We start from the raw sequence: 19,276 nt of genomic DNA, 5'->3' as shown, positions 1-19,276 counted from the left end.
TTCCCTTTGAAGCCCACAGGGTTCCTGTCTTCCTTGTCCTGGCTTCAGACTAACTACAGGGGATATGCAGCCCTTTGTGTGGAGGCAGGACACAGCATATCAAGGTGTAAGTAGGGCTGTGCCCCTCTCCCCCTTGCAATTTTGCAGTGATGGCCCATCCAGGCACACCTAAGCTCTCTATTGTGTGTGGCTGCCTAGGACGGATACACAAAGTCAGCTACACTAAGTCATGTGACAAACTAACAGTCAGCAAGCACTAAATGGCTAAGGCAGGAAACCCAAAAAGAAAACAAGTGCGGGACTCGGTCCAGCATACATGCTTCCTGGATAAATGTATAAGCGATAGGCATGCAGTTCATATATAATTAAGAAGGAAAAGAAAGACTGGTCCGAGGGACCTGATCAGTCAGGTGAGAGGGATTTGATTAATCAGAAGCAAGAGCTTACACACCAGGCTTAATAAACAATGCATAGGTTTCTTTTAGTCATGTGTGGCTCACTATCACCAATCTACATACACTGCACCTCCACACGTTTCATCAGAGCTTATGAAATCTTTAAAAGATCTCCGGCAAAGAGCCCCCGGAGGTCCCTTTGGGCACTGCAGCACCACCTCAACGAGGAGCTGCCCGGTGAAGCTTGACACCTAATTGAGTGTTTGAGGGCTCTTGCTTCTGATTAATCAGATCCCTCTGATCTGATTGATCAGATCCTTCCGACCTGCTTAATTCTACACGAACTGCATACTGATCGCCAAAACATTTAAGGCACTAAAATGCCAACTTTCCAAAAGTGGCATTTTAAGTATTGTAATTTAAAATCCAAAATTCACCATGAGAGAGAATTTGTATTTACCACTCCAAACACTGAAAGGTGTTAATATATATTATTAGAGGTGAGATAGGTTGAACGGTATAGTCAAGACACCGGTGCTCTAACAGAGCATGTGATGGTGGTGGTGGGGGGGGGGGTACAGGCCCACAACAACATAACAAGGCAGGCGGTAAGTGGATTTAAAAACCGGCGACAAACTACTGTGCAACAACCCACCTCTGTACCCCTTGCTGCCACTTGCCTGAGATGACAGCTCTGGTCTAGAGCTGCGGCCTTGTGGTGTAGAACACCTCTCTCCAGGGAAGATCTTCGCTCATCTCCTGCCAGATACCACAGCATCTCCTCCTCTGAGTTGGTTGTAGTTGTCTGCACTTCTCACTGGTTTGGTGGCTGTATCACTCGATAAGCTGGGTCCGTTCACAGAAGTTGAACCCCTCCGAATAATGTACTGGTCCAACAGAGGTCCTTCTGAGCCAGTGGCTCACTTGCATTGACCTTCTTCCCTTCCACATGCTAATCTCCTACACTGCTCGTCCCACGCTGTAGCTTCTCCTTTGGGTCTGTGCCATTGCCTCCTACATCGTCTCCACTTGTATTCCGATCGGAAGTGATGCCAGCCACTAGCAAGCTGACTCAGTTGTTCCCAAAACCCCGGGGCACTGAGTGTTACGACTTACAGGGAGCAAAGCAGTCATTAATTACAGACATCTTATGAATTGTTTAATACAGTAACTCCAATGTTATCCTATGGGAGCGGTAGACCTTGCAAGGGTGAAAAGTGAATTAAAGAGTTTTTCACTAATAGAACATTTAAAAATTAAAAGTACTTGTCCGACTTTTTAAATACACTGCACCCTGCCCAGGGCCTACCCTAGAGGTGACATATGTATTAAAAAAGAACGTATGGGCCTGGCAAAAGGTCTCTTTGGCAAGGACACAATGGTATTTAAAACTGCCACACAGGCTGCAATAGCAGGCCCGATACATTTTCAAAGGTCTACCTAAGCGTGTAGCACAATAAGTGCTGCAGGCCCAAGGCTGATTTGCATTTGGCTGGGTCGGAACTGGGCTAGCAAAGTGAGCTAAAAAGTGATTATAGATTCAAAAGTTTCAGCACTCCACCCATCATCTCTTTGTGTTTTCTTTGCTTTCCCTAAGTTAGCAGGGTATGCCAAGACATGGGTCACTTGCTCACTTTGCCACTAGATACAAGCTAGCCTGGCTATTGAGGGGTTATGTTAGTTTCTGGTGAAGACCTGGCTTGATAGTTCAGGTCGCACTGTTCCCATGAGGCACAGGATCAAGACTGATTTGCATATGGCTGGGTCTGACCTGGGGTGGCGAAGTGAGCTAAAGAACGATGATGGATTCAACCCAGATCTGTGACTAGGGGTGAGTGCCTGAAAAGTTTCAGCACTCCATCCATCATCTCTTTGTGTTTGCTTTTTTTGCCCTAAGTTGGCAGGGTCTGCCCAGACGTGGGTCCCTTGCTCACATTGCCACTGGATTCAAGCTAGCCTGGCTCATTAGGGGTGTTACCCCGAAACCAGTCCCAGGATGCTTGTTTCCGGTCCACTCAAGACCTGGCTTGGCTGTCCGGGCTAGACTGTTCCAATGAGGCACAGGGTCAAGACTGATTTGCATATGGCTGGGTAGAAACTGGGGTGGCGAAGTGAGCTAAAGAACAATGATGGATTCAACCCAGATTTGTGTGGGGGGGGCTGAGTGTCTGAAATGTTTCAGCACTCCATCCATCATCTCTTTGTGTTTTCAGGCCCACTAGTAGCATTTAATTTACGGGCCCTTGGTGCATGCAGTACCACTTTATGAGGGACTTAAAAGTAAATTAAATATGCCAATGGGGTATAAGACAATTATGCCATGTTTAAAGGACAGTAAGAGGAACAGTTGTCCTTAAATTATAGATGTAAGGTGGGAGTATATTCCCTAATCTGTCTTTTATTCTCATAATAAAGAATTCCTAGTTATTATAACAATTTCAGAAATTATATTTCCATAAATATTGTTCTTACATTTATGACTTCAGGACCACTGTTCCTCTTACTACATATTACTCATGGTCCCTAACGACTCTTGGGTTTCCCTTGTATTTGTGAAAACGTTTGAAGGACAGAGCACAAGCACTTCAGCACTGCTTAGCAATGGTAAAATGTGAGTCAAAGCGAATAAAAACAGGTTAAAAAACAGGAGGATGAAGGCAAAAGGTTTGGAGATGACCCTGAAGAAATGCCAGGTCCAACTAAACCCATATGTGATTGCTATCCATTTAATATATACCAGCCATAATACTCCATTGATGTACCATTAGAAACCATGACTCATACCAAATGCAAATGTTATGTAGGTTATTGAATGTGATCCTTTGATAAGATTTAGGCACGGGCCAATTTTTTTGTGTGCGCAGAAGGCCATCACGGGCACTATTTAGAATATATGTTTGTGAAATCTTGTGAACATCTTGGGTGCAGTTTATGCATCTCTGCCAACAACTGCACAGTGTCGGTTTCAGAAATTGAGTCTGAGACGGAGTTGGAGAGCTTGTCCTCTGAAATCACATCACATTGAATGTGTTTGGATTAGCTGTATTTGAGCCTTTGCCTTCTTAGTGCCCTTCTATTGCGTTCGTACTGGATAATACTTGGTACCGTACTCTACTCGAGGGGTACAAGAGTGCATAAACCAAAACCTTCACTCCCAGAAGAAGCAGGTTTAGCTTATAAAGCAGGTCAAGGCGTCTTCCAGCCACCAAACATCACCAAGGAGTCACTGCATCATTGGGCACAGTGTGTCATTTAATCCTCCCACCTCCCAGTCACCTCAGCCACAATCTGATATTCTACTTGGATCCAATGACATCAAATCAGGTAACTAACAAACAAGCCATCACAAACATGCCTACGGTATACAGTGACTCCAATAGTAAACAGCAATGCTCAGATTAAGAGTGGACTTTTGTCCTCAGTCGGTATAAGGATAGCCAAGCCTCCTTCTCACCCACCCTGTGACAGTTTGTATATGTACGAATCAAGCATTGCCATTCATAGATGACCATCAACAATGGTGGAACACAATTACCAATACAGAAGTGAGAGATGCCTGAATCAATGTTCCCACACATATTCCATTACAGACGTAACAGAGGGAGGAAGATACAGAGAACAGTGATAAACTGAAGAGGGTGCTAGTTAGTCACAGATTATGTGCATCACATGCTACCACTACCACAAACTCCAGCACACCAGCAAACCCATCACCTCCAAAATTAATATTGACAGCTGCTGTGCCTTAATACTATCAATTGCGGAAGAAGTACAAACTCTGCATGCTGATCTAGGGGCCAGTCTTTGGAGGTCCTCTCTGCAAAGGGAGACTTTATCAGAATACACTATCCCTCCCAGGAGTAAACCTGCTGCAACATTGGGGGTCAGAATAGAGTCGCAGAAGTGTACAGCTGCAACAGTAACGATTATCTTCCTTTAAGGGAAGCAATTTATTTTGTCGACTGGAAGGCCACAAATTCTCCAGTTAAGATCCCTTATGGTGCAACCCAAATTCTGTGAGTATTGAATGGGTGAAATCTGCACACATCGCTGGTCAGGGCCGAACTAGCAGCCAGAATTAGCCCTGGCAACAATGTTTAAACAAGGACTGCATTGCACTAAGCTTGTTAGCATAATAAGCAAACTGGACTCTCTCCCAGGATCCTTGTGCCTCATCCCCCAGAGAAAAGGTAAAACAGGCTCAAATGTTTAATTTTACGGCTCAGTATTTCAAATGCATTGGCTAAAAGACGTTTTACTTATGGGTGGTTCTGAATGAGAGTTAAATATAAAATAAATCTTTTTTTGTTCAAGGGCTCAAGAGCATACTTTGTTCAAAGAAGAAACGTGGCCGATATAAAAAACTGAAAATGATGTGCCAGTAAGAAAATTCTGATTCAAATTCCAGTTCAAAAGGCAATTATCGCGAAAATGTTAAAAATCTCCGCAAACATGCGGAAATATCGCGAAGATGCGGAAGTTTTTTTACCGCCCGTTCGCGGTATTTTCTGCGTGGTCGCGGCTCGCCAACTTACCCATGCGGTTGCTCGTGGGCGCGGCCATCTTGTTTTCACTCTTCTCGCGGTGCATGATCGCGAGAAGAAAGACGTGATCTCGCGACCAATGACATTACTGCGGGCGCGAACTGTCGCGAGACAGCGCAAATGGCTACCAACAATCCAACATCTCGTGGAGAACGCAACCGGATCGGGAAAACTTGTCGGCGAATGCGGAGATTCAGGTAAGGCAATCGCGCGCGCGCGAGAATGTATTATTTTACAGCGCGAGCAAGAAACAAATTATCGCTAAGCTGCGGAATGCGGAAATTTTGACATTTTCGATCTCTCCGCGGAACGCGAAAATGTCAAATTATCGCAATTTCCGAGAGCGGAACGGAAATTTAGCCCAGGCCTTTAATTCTGTCACCTTTCCTGCGAAAACTCTATCCAAATGTCCTGTAATGTTAGTCCAATAACATTACATTTGCATCTATGCCAGGTGTATTACTCAGGAATGACTTCTCGAAATGCCAGCCTGTCAGGGGTGATCACTCGTGCTCAACTTCAGTTTTGTTCTTTGTAACAGGCGGTAGGTCATGATGCTAGGTGACTGCTCAGTGTGCTGAGACGGTTTTTCAGGGTGGTAGTAAGGGGGGTAGACTAGTTACTGCTCAACCGATCTCTGTGAAAGCACGAATTTCAAAAACGTTTGTAATCAGGAGCTGTATGATAATTATCGCACGTTCACATTTTGCCCTACTTGATTCCCGTAAGTCAAACCTGCCAAGCATATTGAGGGGAAAATGGCAAGAAAAAATGCACAATAAGTAAAACGGTGTGTCTTAAATACAGATTCTTCATGTTGTCCCTCATTACCAAGTTGAAAATGTGCAATAAGAGACATGTTCCACACCCTGAGGTAATGCAGTTTACCAGGTCTGGTAAATATCCCACTCTGACCAACTTATTCTGCCCAACTTGTAGTCATAGCTAAGCTAGTGAAATGCTTATGGGGGCAGCTGTGGTCCACCTCGTAGGTCTGAAACTAAGCGCCAATTAAAAACATGTTGTAAAAGATGTACTAAGAAAATAGCATGTATCCTGCATGAGTGCAGAACAAATGAAACGTTCTGACCTGAGAAAAAGAAGTGTCCACCAAATTTACAGGACTAATACCAGATAGTTGAGGTTTAGAAAGTACTTACTTGTATAACAGTGCTCTTAAAATGTGTTCGCTTTTTCTTCTCTGGGATGGGAAGAAACCTCCATATTACTCCGTTTTCACATTCACTTAGTTTCTGGTAATTTCTGGTATCGTCTGATGATTTAAAAAAATATAAACTGAAATAAGTATCAAACATGTTAATTGAAACATACATATCAACAAATCAAGAAGACTAATCTGTTTTTATTAGGAATGCAGAAACATTATTTGGGCCTCATCAGAAGTTCAAGAAACGCAAGTTTGAGCTTTGCGTTTTCCCCTGATAGAATCCAGCAGGTCAAGCCTGACAAATTTAGTGTAAAAAAACACACAAGACGTGGGTGCATTAAATAATAGTCCTGTGTGGTATGCCTCACATTCAAGTTGAATACTCAGAATAGGAGGCATTTACCACACCTGGAAAAATGACCCTCCACAGTAACAGCATTTAACAGGGCTGGTAAAAACCTCACCCTAATCTGTCCAACTTGTAATAGAGGCCATTATCGAGGTACTATGAGCTTGGAAATCTGCTAAAGATGGGTTTGGCTGAAGTCCATAGCCCAGTATTATATGTTTGATGTCTGCATTTTATAACTGGTGCAACTTATCGGAGTTTTAAACTGACTTTACTATGTAATGGTTCTCAGTGGGGACTAAAGTAGTTGAAGTCGCTTGGCTGCCTGCGTCTGAACTGTTTTTGAGCAGTCTCTTTTTCTAGAAAAGCTGATATAGTTGGAAAACTGATGGGATTTTGTTTGAAACCAAGATTCAATTACCTTATTCCCTGCACATAGTATGTGTGCCACTCATTTTCGGAAAGTAAATTATATTGGATCTGAAGTAAACATATAAACGTAGAGGTCTTTCTGAATCAGCATCTGAACATGAAGTGCAACATTTATATATTATTGTACTATCATCAGCCTTCATGAGGTGTTCCATTCGGTTTGTAGTAATTTGAAAGCTGCTGTGGCAGGTTCCCTCACTAACTCTACACTTCACAAAAACCATGAACCTAAAGGATAAATAGACATTGGTAAGACCCAGATTGCTCTACATGCTGATGTAAGGCTGATTGCCAGACCAGGAAGGCAAGTTTGCTTAAATGGATTCAACAACAAACCTTTACTGGATTAAAGAACAGAACCATAGTGAATTTAAATGCTGATGTTTGATCCATAATTGGATCATTGGACAGATATTTCTTGAAAGAAGTGAACATTGAGATCATACAATAGAGAATAATTTACAACCTCTTTATTTTACAATAGTCATGTGTCAGGGACACAAATCTATTACTGAAAGGGATCCACTTTAGGAATTATAATCCAAATGACCCTAGATTTATGAAATCCATCCCCAAATATATATCCATGTTGAAAACACATTTCTGTAAGTAATTCTTGTTTGGTACTGGGACTGTTGCAAAAAACAGGATGCACAGCACTAAAGTCATCTTTGTATTCTGCACTACACAAGTATAATTATTATTTTAATAATCATCACCCGTTGAATGGACTATACATTTTTTATATTAGAATCACTACAGTTCCCATGACCAATACGTTGCTCTTAGCATTTCCCAATTTTAATAATTGTGCTTACATATCTGTAAAGTGTCAACTTTACACATAATAGCAGTGGTTGTAATTAACTACACAACCAAACTAGTACTATGGCTGTGATGGAGAATATGCAAACAATAGTAATACTTAATGCACGGAAGTAGGCGCTACATCAGGGAGAACCTAACTGCCAGTAGGATGCAGCTTGTATGAGGTGGAATGCCTCACTCTACAAAACTGTAAAATAGTCTGGAGGACACCAAAGAAGTGCATACAAGCAATAGTAATGTTAAGTATAGCGTGAACAGTTCATAATTAGTGAAGTGGACCAAGGTGTCCAATTTATTAAAATTTATTCGTATAGAGCTAGTCTATTTATTTTTTCTACAAAGGTTTATATTTCCATTTCCACAAGTCTTAAGGTTTGCTTCAAAAACATCGCATATTCAATGAAGTACTTATAATGACAGAACCAGCAGCATCACAGAAGGCTACCAAATACTGGTACATTAATTGTCAAAGACCACCATGGTGGGTTTGTTTATAGCCAACACATGTTTCGTCAAAAAGACTTTTTCAAGGCTGTAAAATATGTATGCAAGTTGTACGGTAAACACAATTTTGTGGATGAGGCAAAAAAGGTGGGGGGTGAAAAGCAGGCAATTAATTGTGTTAAAAGAAGTACAGAGACTTGCTGGATAATGGCAATCGTGTAAAACAAAAACCATGATTGAGATAGTAATTGAAAGAATTTGTTAGTTTAAAAAGCTCCAAGAATGAGATCGGGATGTCCCTGTGCGCACTACTTGGTTGATAACACAATGGAAGAGACGAACATTGGAGAGAGAGAGAGAGAGAGAGAGAGAGAGAGTACTGAAGATGTAACACTATTACTTTTCACCACAAGCAATATCTATTTTTACCACATGTTTTACTCTAGAACATGCATCTTACTTGTTTGACTGCTGTGCTATTGTATACATGTGAGAATTTATACTGGGGAGTGTACGTTGAGTACAAAACCTAAGCTGGACACTACTCGCTCAACTTTGCACCATAGAGTGAGGCTGAGTATAATGCAGAAAAGCCATTTTAGTTAAAAACACAACAGTGATGTCAGAGGTTGATTTACTAAATCTGGCACTTATATTTTCTGTTCTTCATGCAAAGAAGCAGTGCAATTTTTAATGCAGTGCTCTGTGCGTGAAGGACAGTATATCTGGGCCTACAGATCTTAAATAGTTTTAGAATGTTGGGTTTTCCAAACAAAGGTGAATAGAGGAGGCCATCAATTCTCATTCAAATTGCTGAAAGTAACAGACATCACTTATTGAGAAGTTCCTAGATGTTTATCTCCTAAACCAGCTGCCTCATAAAGCCTTAAACTCTTGGGGCAACATGTACGACCATTTCTTTTTTCAAGTCTCTAAAAGTGATTTTTTGTGACTTGCAATTAGACTCCCAAAATGAAATGTAAAAAGGTCTCTATGACACATTAGCAATTACCAATGGGGTCGCAATGGACCTGCCTCATCAATATTACTGAGGCAGGTCGCAATTGGCAATCCTTTGGGAAAGGGCACTAATGCATGGATGGTGGCCTGCTGGGGACAACAGACCACCATGTCTGTGTTTGCTTTTAAATAAAGCTACTTTTTACTTTTAAATGCAGTCTGTTTTCCTTGAAGGAAAACGGGATGCTTTTCAAAAAGAAAAATGAAACGTTTGTTTAATTTTGTAAGAGTAGGCAATTGTTCCTAGGACCGCTGCCTGCTCTTTAAAAACTTTTAGCTGCCAGTCACAAAGGAGAAGGGGTCCCCTGGGGACCCCTTCCTGTTTGCGACTGGTTTGCCTCCTACTTGAAGCAGGGGGTAAACTGTGATTTTGTTTGCGACCGCATTCCGTTCGCAAAACACTCGTACATGCCCTTGCGACTTGCTGTTCGAAAGGGACGCCCTTGGCAAGCCCATTCCTAATAGCGACTCGCAAACCCTATTTTTGTGAGTTGGTAATAGGTTACAGACTCAGAAAATATGGTTGGCACATTGTACAAGTCATTTTAGCAGTTGCAAACGGCCTGATTCTCCGTTTGCGACAGCTAGAAACAGACGTACATGTGCCCCCTAGAGTACAATTTCCAAATTTTCATGTGGATTAGCAAATACATAAAGCTTCTCTAGATCAAAGAGAGGTCCTATAACATTTGGTAACAAAATAATTAATTTTTAATGACTTGATTGAGGATATAGTCAACTCAAATATAGCACGGGAGATATGATTTACACATTTCATTTCCTATCCATCAACCTTTAAACTATAAAAAAAATAATGAACTGATGTACAGTTTCACAAACAGTACAAAAATTACTTACTACTTACATATTACTGTTCAGATACTTTTCTTCCTGGACAAGTTGTGATTTGACACCCCTAAAAATATTACTTTGACCCAGTTTCCTTACGATGATTAGGTCCCTATGTGGATAATGAATTTTCTGCTATAATGACAGATTTGTAAATTCCTGATTGATGTGTATTCGAGATTTTACTTCTATTCACTCTATTGTCGCAGATGTATTTGCTGATGTGGTCTGGTGTTAGCTGAATTCAACTCTGTCTAATGGGTTATCCTTTTCAGATCAAGTGTGTTCATGGAGATGTGTGGTTGCAGCACCTTGGGTCAGATATGACATAGCATAGCAACAGTACCTCAGAAGCCACACTTTGCAATGCAATCTGCTAGGGAGGTCCGGGTTATGAATACCAAGCGGCTACATATTGGACACATTAGGTTATGGAAGGAGTAAAGTATATATGATACTCTTCTGGGAGAGGAAAGTCTACCTGGCCAAGAGCTCTGTAATTTGGAAATAAGGATTACAATAGTTTGTTTTTTAGCTGTGAAGAAAATGAATCTACCTGCGTCCAATATGTGAACAAAATGTGTGAGCAACATCCAGCCAGATTGCAAAAATATGTAGCCACATAAACAAACCCCATAGCAATACCCTCCACCCCCATCACCCCCACCCACTTCAGCAACCCCACCACGCCAAAGCCATCCCAAACTCCCAGAAACACATCCCAAGTACAGTACCAAGGGAATAACCAACTGCGGGGAACACCCATAAGGGGGACGCCAGAGCACAAACTCCCTCCCGATGAAGTTAGGAGGTGGCTGAGTCGTCATACAATGCCTTCCCAAGCCCCGTAATCACATATAGTATAGGAACACAGGAGGGTAATCTTCCCAACATTGATCGAAAAAATACGCCGAATGAAAATGTGAAGCCAAGTAATCAGAGGACCGTTAAGTGATGATAGTACTCATGTCCCATCCCATGGCGCCCTCCCAACCCATTCAGTTCTGAAACAGAGTCAGCCTGGCCCACTTGCCAACTCACCATGTTCAGTGGCTTCGTCACTTTCTGCGTGCCTGGGGGAACGGTCCCGGCGGGAAACAGATTTGGCAAAATCCTAAGCCGATTTCGGGCAAGTGAAGAATTTATATTTTCCATTGTCCTCTACACGCAACCTCACCGGGTAGAGCATGGTATATGCCCAGCCAGTAGCAATTTCTTGGCAAACTGATACTCCCTGCGGGCCTCCTGCACTGCCATGGTGAAGTCCGGGTAAAATGCAAGCATATTCCCTTCATGGACGATGGTACCCTTCTCTCTCACCAAACGGAGCACCGCATCCCGGTCTCTATAGTTTAAAAGGCGAGCAATTATGGGGCGAGGTGGGGTGCCCGGAGGGGGACGTGCAGCCAGGGAACGATTAGCCCACTCCACAATGAGAACCTGGGACAAGTGCTCTGCTCCGAAGATGTCTCGCAGGAGTTTCTTAACAAAGGTCTCAAGGCGGCCTGTGTTCGTAGATTCTGGCAGACCCGTAATGCACACATTGTTACGTCGTGATCTGGCTTCCAAATCTTCATTATGGGCCTGTATGACAGCCAGGACTTTCTCAATGCAGGTCGCCTTGTTCGTGACTTGCTGCAATCCATCCTCGGCGTCTGAAATGCGTGTCTCCGCCTCCCCCAACTGCTGAGCATGCTTGTCTAGTTTAGACGACATGTGGTCCATTCGAAGATTAAGATGATCGATTTTTCCATCGATGGACTGCAAGCTGGCCTGTACAGCAAAAATGGTTTTATCTATATTAGTAATGTGGTCATTTGGCGGATCAGTATCCGAGGCCGCATGCTGACTAGCTCTGCCGGTTTTCCGGGGCTCGAAAGTGAGGCGCGGTTGGCCACGCTCGCTTTTCCCCATGTCAGTGGCACAGTCCAGAATGATCCCTTGCACAGGTGTAGCAGCGCAACACAGGTCCCTCAGTGCCGCAATCTGAAAGCAGCCCACCTCTCAGCAAAAATGGAATGAGTGTCTTCGATGATTAACACCACGAAAATGACAGCCAGGCCAGCTCAGCCAGAGTGTGACCAGGGCCCAGATTGCAAGAGCAACAACGCAATGCAGGGCTCACTTCATACGTCTGCACATTAGTCAGTATAAACCATCCAGAGGGCCCAGAAGGCACAGTCCATCACCCATGATTCTGTAAAGCTATGATGTCATCACACCTAGTGGGAGAAGGATCGCCGGTATGTAGAGGTCTAGGTAGGTAGGATGCCAGGAAACCACTCACTTTCGATAAGCCAGGACAAGTGCGAAGGGCAGGCCCAGGTTCGCCCCAGGAAGTACACAACAACAGAGGATGCTGTGAGGGCACCCGCAGAGCACAAGGATGGCAGGATAAGGCTGGTATCCACGTCGCCCTCCCCACAGTGGGAGTCACAAGAGCAGGTTTGTACCACATCTGCACACCGCCTCCAGGCACGAAATGTGGGAGCGACGGCAAATAAGTGTTAGCAGGAGGGTGGGTGGGCTCGCCGTCAGTAAGTGTCTCAGCAAGGATCTCGGCCTCAGGAAGGCTCGCTGAATGATGCTCCGCAGAGAGGCTGCCTCCAGTGATAAGGAGGCCCGTCGCCACAAGGATACAGACGGCCAGGCAGTCTACCGGGGAGCGGCGATCGCACAGGCACACGGAAACGCAGCCCGATCCTCAACGGCGAATCAAGCAAGACCGCACCAGCCCGCCAGCCGGTCGCAACGCCAGTGGACACGACCCGGCCCCCTACGCAAGTCCGGCATCCGCAGGCTGCACAGTCGGACACCCGGAGGCAGCACGGCCCCCCAATCACCACAGCGAGTAATCGGAGGGCAGCCACCAGCCCCCTAGGCCACACTGCACCGCCCACCAAACACCAGACTCGGAGAGCCAAGCACACCCCCGGCACTCGCAGCCCACCACCAGAGCCAGCCACAGCCTACCTTACTCATGCGATCCGAGCATGTCCCGAGCCGCCACGTTGTCAGGGGCCGGCCCAGAGTCCCTCAGCCTGCAGTCCTCGTAACAGCGAATCGCTGGCCCACAACGCCCAACCTGGTCAGTCTGTAATTCCTGCAGATATCGTGATTGGCAACTTCAGCAGGGTGAGGGCGTGATGGCAAGGATAATGTACGTATTAATATCTCGGCCGGCGGAGCAGCTCTAAAGAGCAGCCATTCTGCTTTGCGCCCTCTAGTGCCCCCCGACCCGGATCAAGAGTTTGTTGTATATTTGGACAATACATTGGATATATTGTGTGCTCAGGGTGACCTTTTATACCACTGTGGGAGGGCTGCGCCTCCTACATGCAGAATCTTACTGGTTAGCTTCACAGCTGGCATATACTTTGCAGATGATGAAGCCTGCTAAGGAAACACCCATGTGGTTTTTTTATGGAGCGACATGTCCTACAGGCAAACGAAATTTGCCCAGCTCTTTACATAGGACACACACAGTCAGGTCCCCATGATAATCCAATCGTACACGCCACACAATACATCTGGTGATGGGTCCAAAACCTGATCCAAACTCTGGACATGCTTCATTCACAGGCACTGATGTGAAGGAATAGTATTAAGACCGGGGGGAGGACATTGACTTGTCCATATGGAGAGACAGAGGGATACAACATAGAGATGACTTGCTTCACAAAGGGGAAATAAAATCATTTGACTTATATGTGCAATATTGATCTAACGCCCTTTTAACTTTGGAGGTACCACCAACTCACTCATAGCCTTTGGGCAACAATAGGCAGGCCACTTTATATATTAGAGGGTAGCCCACTGATTCTCTCCATTTTGACCTGGAAAAGCTGCAGAGGGACCATGGCAGGGCTCTATGCCACCATATCGGATGTCTGCTTCTAGCTCCCACATGCACATACCCTTCACTATTGGTGAGAACAGGACTATCTATCAACCTCCCTGTGGAAGACTGGACAGATATCCTGGAAGATCACAATAGATTGCTCAGAGAAGCCAGATGAAAATGTAGCTATTTTGAGATCCTCCATCAATGTCATTGACGCCGGGGCAGGTCTTTAGGGCCCACATGCAGTCAGCCTTTAGGGGCTGAAGGTGTGAGGCACCAGATTGCGATATAGTGCACGACCTGTGCAACGGCACTCTGCTTGCGCATTATTGGAGAGCAGTGTGGGATAAGCTGAGTGGCGATCTTGGCATGCAGCCCGTCTGACGAGTTGTCTGGCATTGCTGCATGATATGTCGGTCCTCCCAGAAATGCCCTGTCCTGAGAGCGTTGGCTGTCCATGTCACTGGCAATTACGAAGGTGAAAATACTATGCCGTTGGAAACTGTCACGCCGCCTTCCTATTTAATATATGGATGTCCAATATGCTTGATATGGCTTCCTATGAAAAAATTATATACAAACTGAATGACCAGATGCATAAATTTGAAGAAGTCTGGGGCTCCTTCCTACAGCTGTGATTGGGCCTGAGCAGTGGGATGTAGGGGTCTGTAGTTATATTCCCAGGCTGTCGACAATAGGTGCATGTACAACACGGGCCCGGATCACAAAACGAACACCACAACACGTACCTACTTGCAGATGTTGTAGACTTGACCTACCTTACCTGAGGCCAATGGATCACATGCACTCATATATTACAGTGTAGGCTGTGACATCTGTTTACTCTTCCTTTTTTTACAACCTGCATAACGCTCACCACCCGTGGCCTTAGCAATATGCTTTAGAATTTCAAGACAATGGGACAATGGTGAGTGGTTTCATACTGAGAAGTGGGGGGACACCATGCCCCCACAATTTCCCCCTGAACATTTCTTCCTTTATCTGCAACCCCCCGTGATCCCTTTCTATTTACTCAATTGTTATATATTCCACTGCTCTTTACAGGTAGAGGCCTATATCCATACCAGTTGTATTGTTGTATAAGGAAAACTGATAATATTGTTCACATGTACTTTCGTGTACGATGTATGTTTAGGTCTTATTAAACTCAATAAAGAATTGGAATACATACGGGTCTGCTGAACATTACCTTATATTGCTTTTGTGAATTGACTTTCATGACAAAAAGTTAAGGATGAAAGCCTTGCCACAAATGACTATTTTTTTCCTACGCATTTTTAGTATCTTTTATTTTAACAGTTAATTTTCTGGAAAAACCTGGAAGGATCTACACAATGACCCTTTGCTGAACTTAGAATTGTATCTACTTTTCAGAAATGTATACATTTCATGGATCACCTATGGATTTCAGACCTGTTTTCACCTCAAACTACAAAAATTAGGAAAACCTACTACGTTCAAGAAAAAAAGCAAAAGCAAAAGCAAAAAATGCTCTTTTGATACAAATCTGCCTGTTCCTTAAAGCTGGTAAGATCGTGATACTAGCACAGCAAACCTTTCATTGATGCCATTTTTTGAAAAAAACATACCATTTCTTGCACAGCACCTTTTCCTCGTTTTTGCCTTTATCTTGGTCAGTGCTCCTATATGATTTGCTTTTCTTCCTTCTGCTGTTTTGCTCCATTGCTTCATAAAGTTTCTGTACCCCACTGGCTTTTCCTCCCTACACCTGTGATTCCCTTTGAGACCACTCTCCACCTTTGTTTTTCTATATAATTGACTTGCAAAGTGGCTACTGGAAGAGACTGCTATTTCCAAAAGGCCCTGATAGCAGCAACCATTGTGTCCAGCTCTTGAGTTGGAGGCGGTAAGATGTGTCTAGTCAACACCATGAAGAGTTTGTGGTCCCTTCTGAAGTTAGGCTGTGGGTTTCCAGGCGCAGAACCTGAAGCTTGGCTCCGCACAACATATCCCCTGCATCCGATTACTAAGCAGAGACGTAGGCAGTTAGGGACCTATAGACCTCATCAAAGGAGGACTGCTGAAACTCAGTTATAAAGTGGTGGTAGAGACGTTTGTCTTCCTATTAGGCACTTAGCACCAGATATAGCCTTCTGGGTCCCACTGTCATGCCATTGTTACAGTTCATCCTTATCCTTAAAGGTGGCCCATGACTCCTTTTTCTCTGTGTAGACTGGAAATATAGAGTCCCAAATATCGACAGGACAGAATACCATTTAAACAATATCGAAAGGTATGTTCTATACCTAAATTCACATATACATACCTTGGTGATGTATATATCCTCAAGGTACCTAGAAATTGTGTTAACAATATTCTGTCCTGTTGATATTCGGGATTTGATATTCCCTACTTTAATACTTTTCCCTAATTTAATTAACAAATCCCTCTTCTCTATTTATTTTTTATTTTTAAATACTGTGAGTCAATGGGGCTTGGTTTCTTCTCTCACTGTAGGGTGGGGTACAGCCAGAACATTATGAATGCTTACATGTTTGAGTTTGTAGACAAAGGAGGGACTGATGGGCTTTTATTTAAGGAGGTCCAGCATACATGCCCAGTTAGTTATATAGAAAAGGAAGAGTATGCAGTTCCTCAAACAGAAGGGGGAGTGTAAAGAAAAAGAAGAGACCGTAAGGAAGAGGAATTCCTCTATTCGGAACTAGGGTCCTCACACACCCAGCAAGCTAGGTGTCATGCTTCATCATATGGACCTGCTCCTCGTCGGGCCGGCGCTGCAATGCCCGACGGGCACCCTAAAAGGGGCTCTTTGGCGGAGATCTTCAGTTCCTGGCCGTATGATGCAGTGTGTGTGAGAGGGACCTAGTGGTGTAGATGTGAGTGCAGGTAAGTGAATTAAAACAAGTTAGAGAGTCCAAAAATAATTTTATTGGGGATGGCTCTCTACCTGAATAAAAAGTGGAAACAGAATGGCAGCTAGCTGATGTTATGATTCAGCTTGGCTAAGCTCATCTGTGTTGGTCGACATGTTTCTTGCCTAATGGTCCTAGTGATCCGTGGCAATTCCTCAGGACCTATATAAGCTGTCAATAATCTACACAAAGCGGTAAGTACAGCTGTTACCTACTACCTGTTATATGGGAACGGTCTCGCCATATGCCTAGGGGAACCTAATATGGTATAGTACCATGCTCCTATCCGTGGCCGTGGCGCCACCTAGACACCAAGATTCTGGTGTCTTAAAGGTTGTTGCCGGAAAGGGCTATCAACCTACCCTCGCGCCACTCGACCCGGGAATACTACATGTTTGAGTTACCTTTTCTGTGATACTAGTGAGTGTGGCTGTCCTGGAAGTGGGTAAGCATGGAATACTTTGTGTCTTTCTGGAAATACTCTGCAGATTGGTGGACAGACAGTCCTCTTCCCAACGAGGCATGGGTAATCCGTTTGTGGCATGGGCTCTGTCCCAAAGAGGCATGGGTAATCTGTTTGTGGCATGGGCTCTGTAGGGGGGCATGGTTGTGCTAATAGTCTTTTTGTCCATAGCTAGCAATGACTGATAATTAGAAGCACCCTCTTCATGGGCACACACCAGGCTCTCTTTAAGCCTGAAATTGTGGGAGATGGTAATTATGAGTCATTACTGCCTCCATTCTTGGGCAAAAATCTTAATTATTGTGATCTCAGGTACTCTATTGACAACCATGCTGCTAATTCACTCTATATTGTGAATAACTTTAAAGATGGCAAGTGGAGTACTGACCTGTTCTTGTTGACTCTAATCTTGGATTTGATCATTTCAGTGCTTTTTCACAGAGTGTTATGTTAAAAATAATAAACGCTAGTAGTATTCTCCATGGTTTAGTTTCCCTTTGGCAAACTCACAAGGCTGAAAGATACTTTAATTTTACCAGAAATGGTATCTAAAAGGATGACTTCTCCATCCGGGGCCTAAACTTGGTGGCTTCTTTTTTGTATCTTCAGTTGACTGCATCAGTAGATTCTCAAAATCCCGTCCAAAGGGGCAAGAAGAGTAAGCAAGGCTCTGTGGGAACCAACATCTTCAATTATTAGCAGTCCAGAAACCCTGGCCCCATTCGTGACTAGCCTGTATTCACCAGGAAATGTTCCTACTACCTGCTCTCTGCCACTAGTCTCATCCAATCCATTCGTGTCAGACAATAAGCAGGAGCAAACATTACCAACTATCTTGCAGATGTTGCAGGCCCAAAACACAGCAGCATTATGCACAAGTCAGAGTGGACAACGTAGCTATACAGCGTTCGTTGGTGGGAGTCACCAGTAGAGTATTAACCCTCTCTGCAGAGGTCGGTAGAACTTCAACAACGGGTCTCGGACATAGAGGACACTGGTGCAGAATCATCATCTGGACTTAGTGCAATTTAAGATTGAAGATTTGGAAAATTAACAGAGACGGAACACCCGCTGCTGAATCTTTCGTTGAGTCAGGGAGTGGTCCCGCACGCCTGGAAACAGGCGATGGTGATTCTATTGCTTAAAAAGCCAGGCCTAGACCCGAAGGCCCCGGTCAATTATAGGCCCATCTCTCTGTTGCCGGCGTTCACGAAGATTGTGGAAAAGCACGTTCAGGTTGTGCTCTCCAATTTTCTTGAGACCAACGAGATCTTGCACGCTACCCAGTCTGGTTTTCGTCCCCATCTCAGCACAGAGACTGCGCTCCTTGAGGTCTCAGAAACCATTAAAGGTGTCCTGGACTCTGGGGGCAAAGCCATGCTGGTGATGTTGGATCTGTCGGCGGCGTTCGACACCGTCCCCCATGATGGCCTTCTCGCTAGACTCTTTGAGATAGGTCTGCGGGGGACGGTGCTCGGCTGGTTTTCCTCCTTTCTTGCCGGCAAATGGTCTGGGCCTCGCCAGATTCCGCCGTGATGCCGCCTCTGGGAGTCGGGGTCCCACAGGGCTCTATCTTGAGCCCGACCCTATTTAACATCTTCATGACCCCGTTGGCGGCACTGGCGGAGTCACATGGGGCCCAGATCGTATCCTACGCTGACGACACCCAGCTCCTCTTCTCGTGTAAGAGAGCAGGAGACTTTGACGGGGAGAGTATCAGGGATTGCCTTGGGGCTGTTTTTCATTGGTTCCAACTGAACAGCCTCAAGTGCAACTCCGATAAGTCTGAGGTACTCTTCTTTGGGTGCGACACTGAGCCAGACTGGCAGGCCTGGTGGCCGATTGATATGTTTCCTCCGTCCTGCTCCTCCCAAGTCGCCAAGAATTTGGGGGTTAAGATGGATAAGGGGCTAACATTTAAATCCCAGATCCTCGGGGTGTCGGGCACCTGCTTCGGCATCCTCAGGATGCTACGGAGGTTCCTTCCCCTGCTGTCTGAGGAGCATAGGAAACTGACAGTGCAGG

General features: G+C 44.6%; 1 protein-coding gene across 1 annotated transcript in view; it reads right to left on the bottom strand.

Annotated features, from left to right (window-relative positions):
- The window catches only part of HRH1 (histamine receptor H1), a 451,808-nt gene that overhangs the window by 182,909 nt on the left and 249,623 nt on the right, over positions 1 to 19,276 (bottom strand). Inside the window, exon 2 of the mRNA XM_085624865.1 lies at positions 6,100 to 6,212. The gene's annotated coding sequence lies outside the window, so the exon portion shown is untranslated. The remainder of the gene's footprint in view (positions 1 to 6,099; positions 6,213 to 19,276) is intronic.

The sequence above is a fragment of the Triturus cristatus genome, chromosome 9, assembly GCF_964204655.1.
Source record: "Triturus cristatus chromosome 9, aTriCri1.1, whole genome shotgun sequence".
NCBI lineage: Eukaryota > Metazoa > Chordata > Amphibia > Caudata > Salamandridae > Triturus > Triturus cristatus.
The sequence above is the reverse complement of the archived record's forward strand: the minus strand, read 5'-3'. Positions and strand labels throughout refer to the sequence as shown.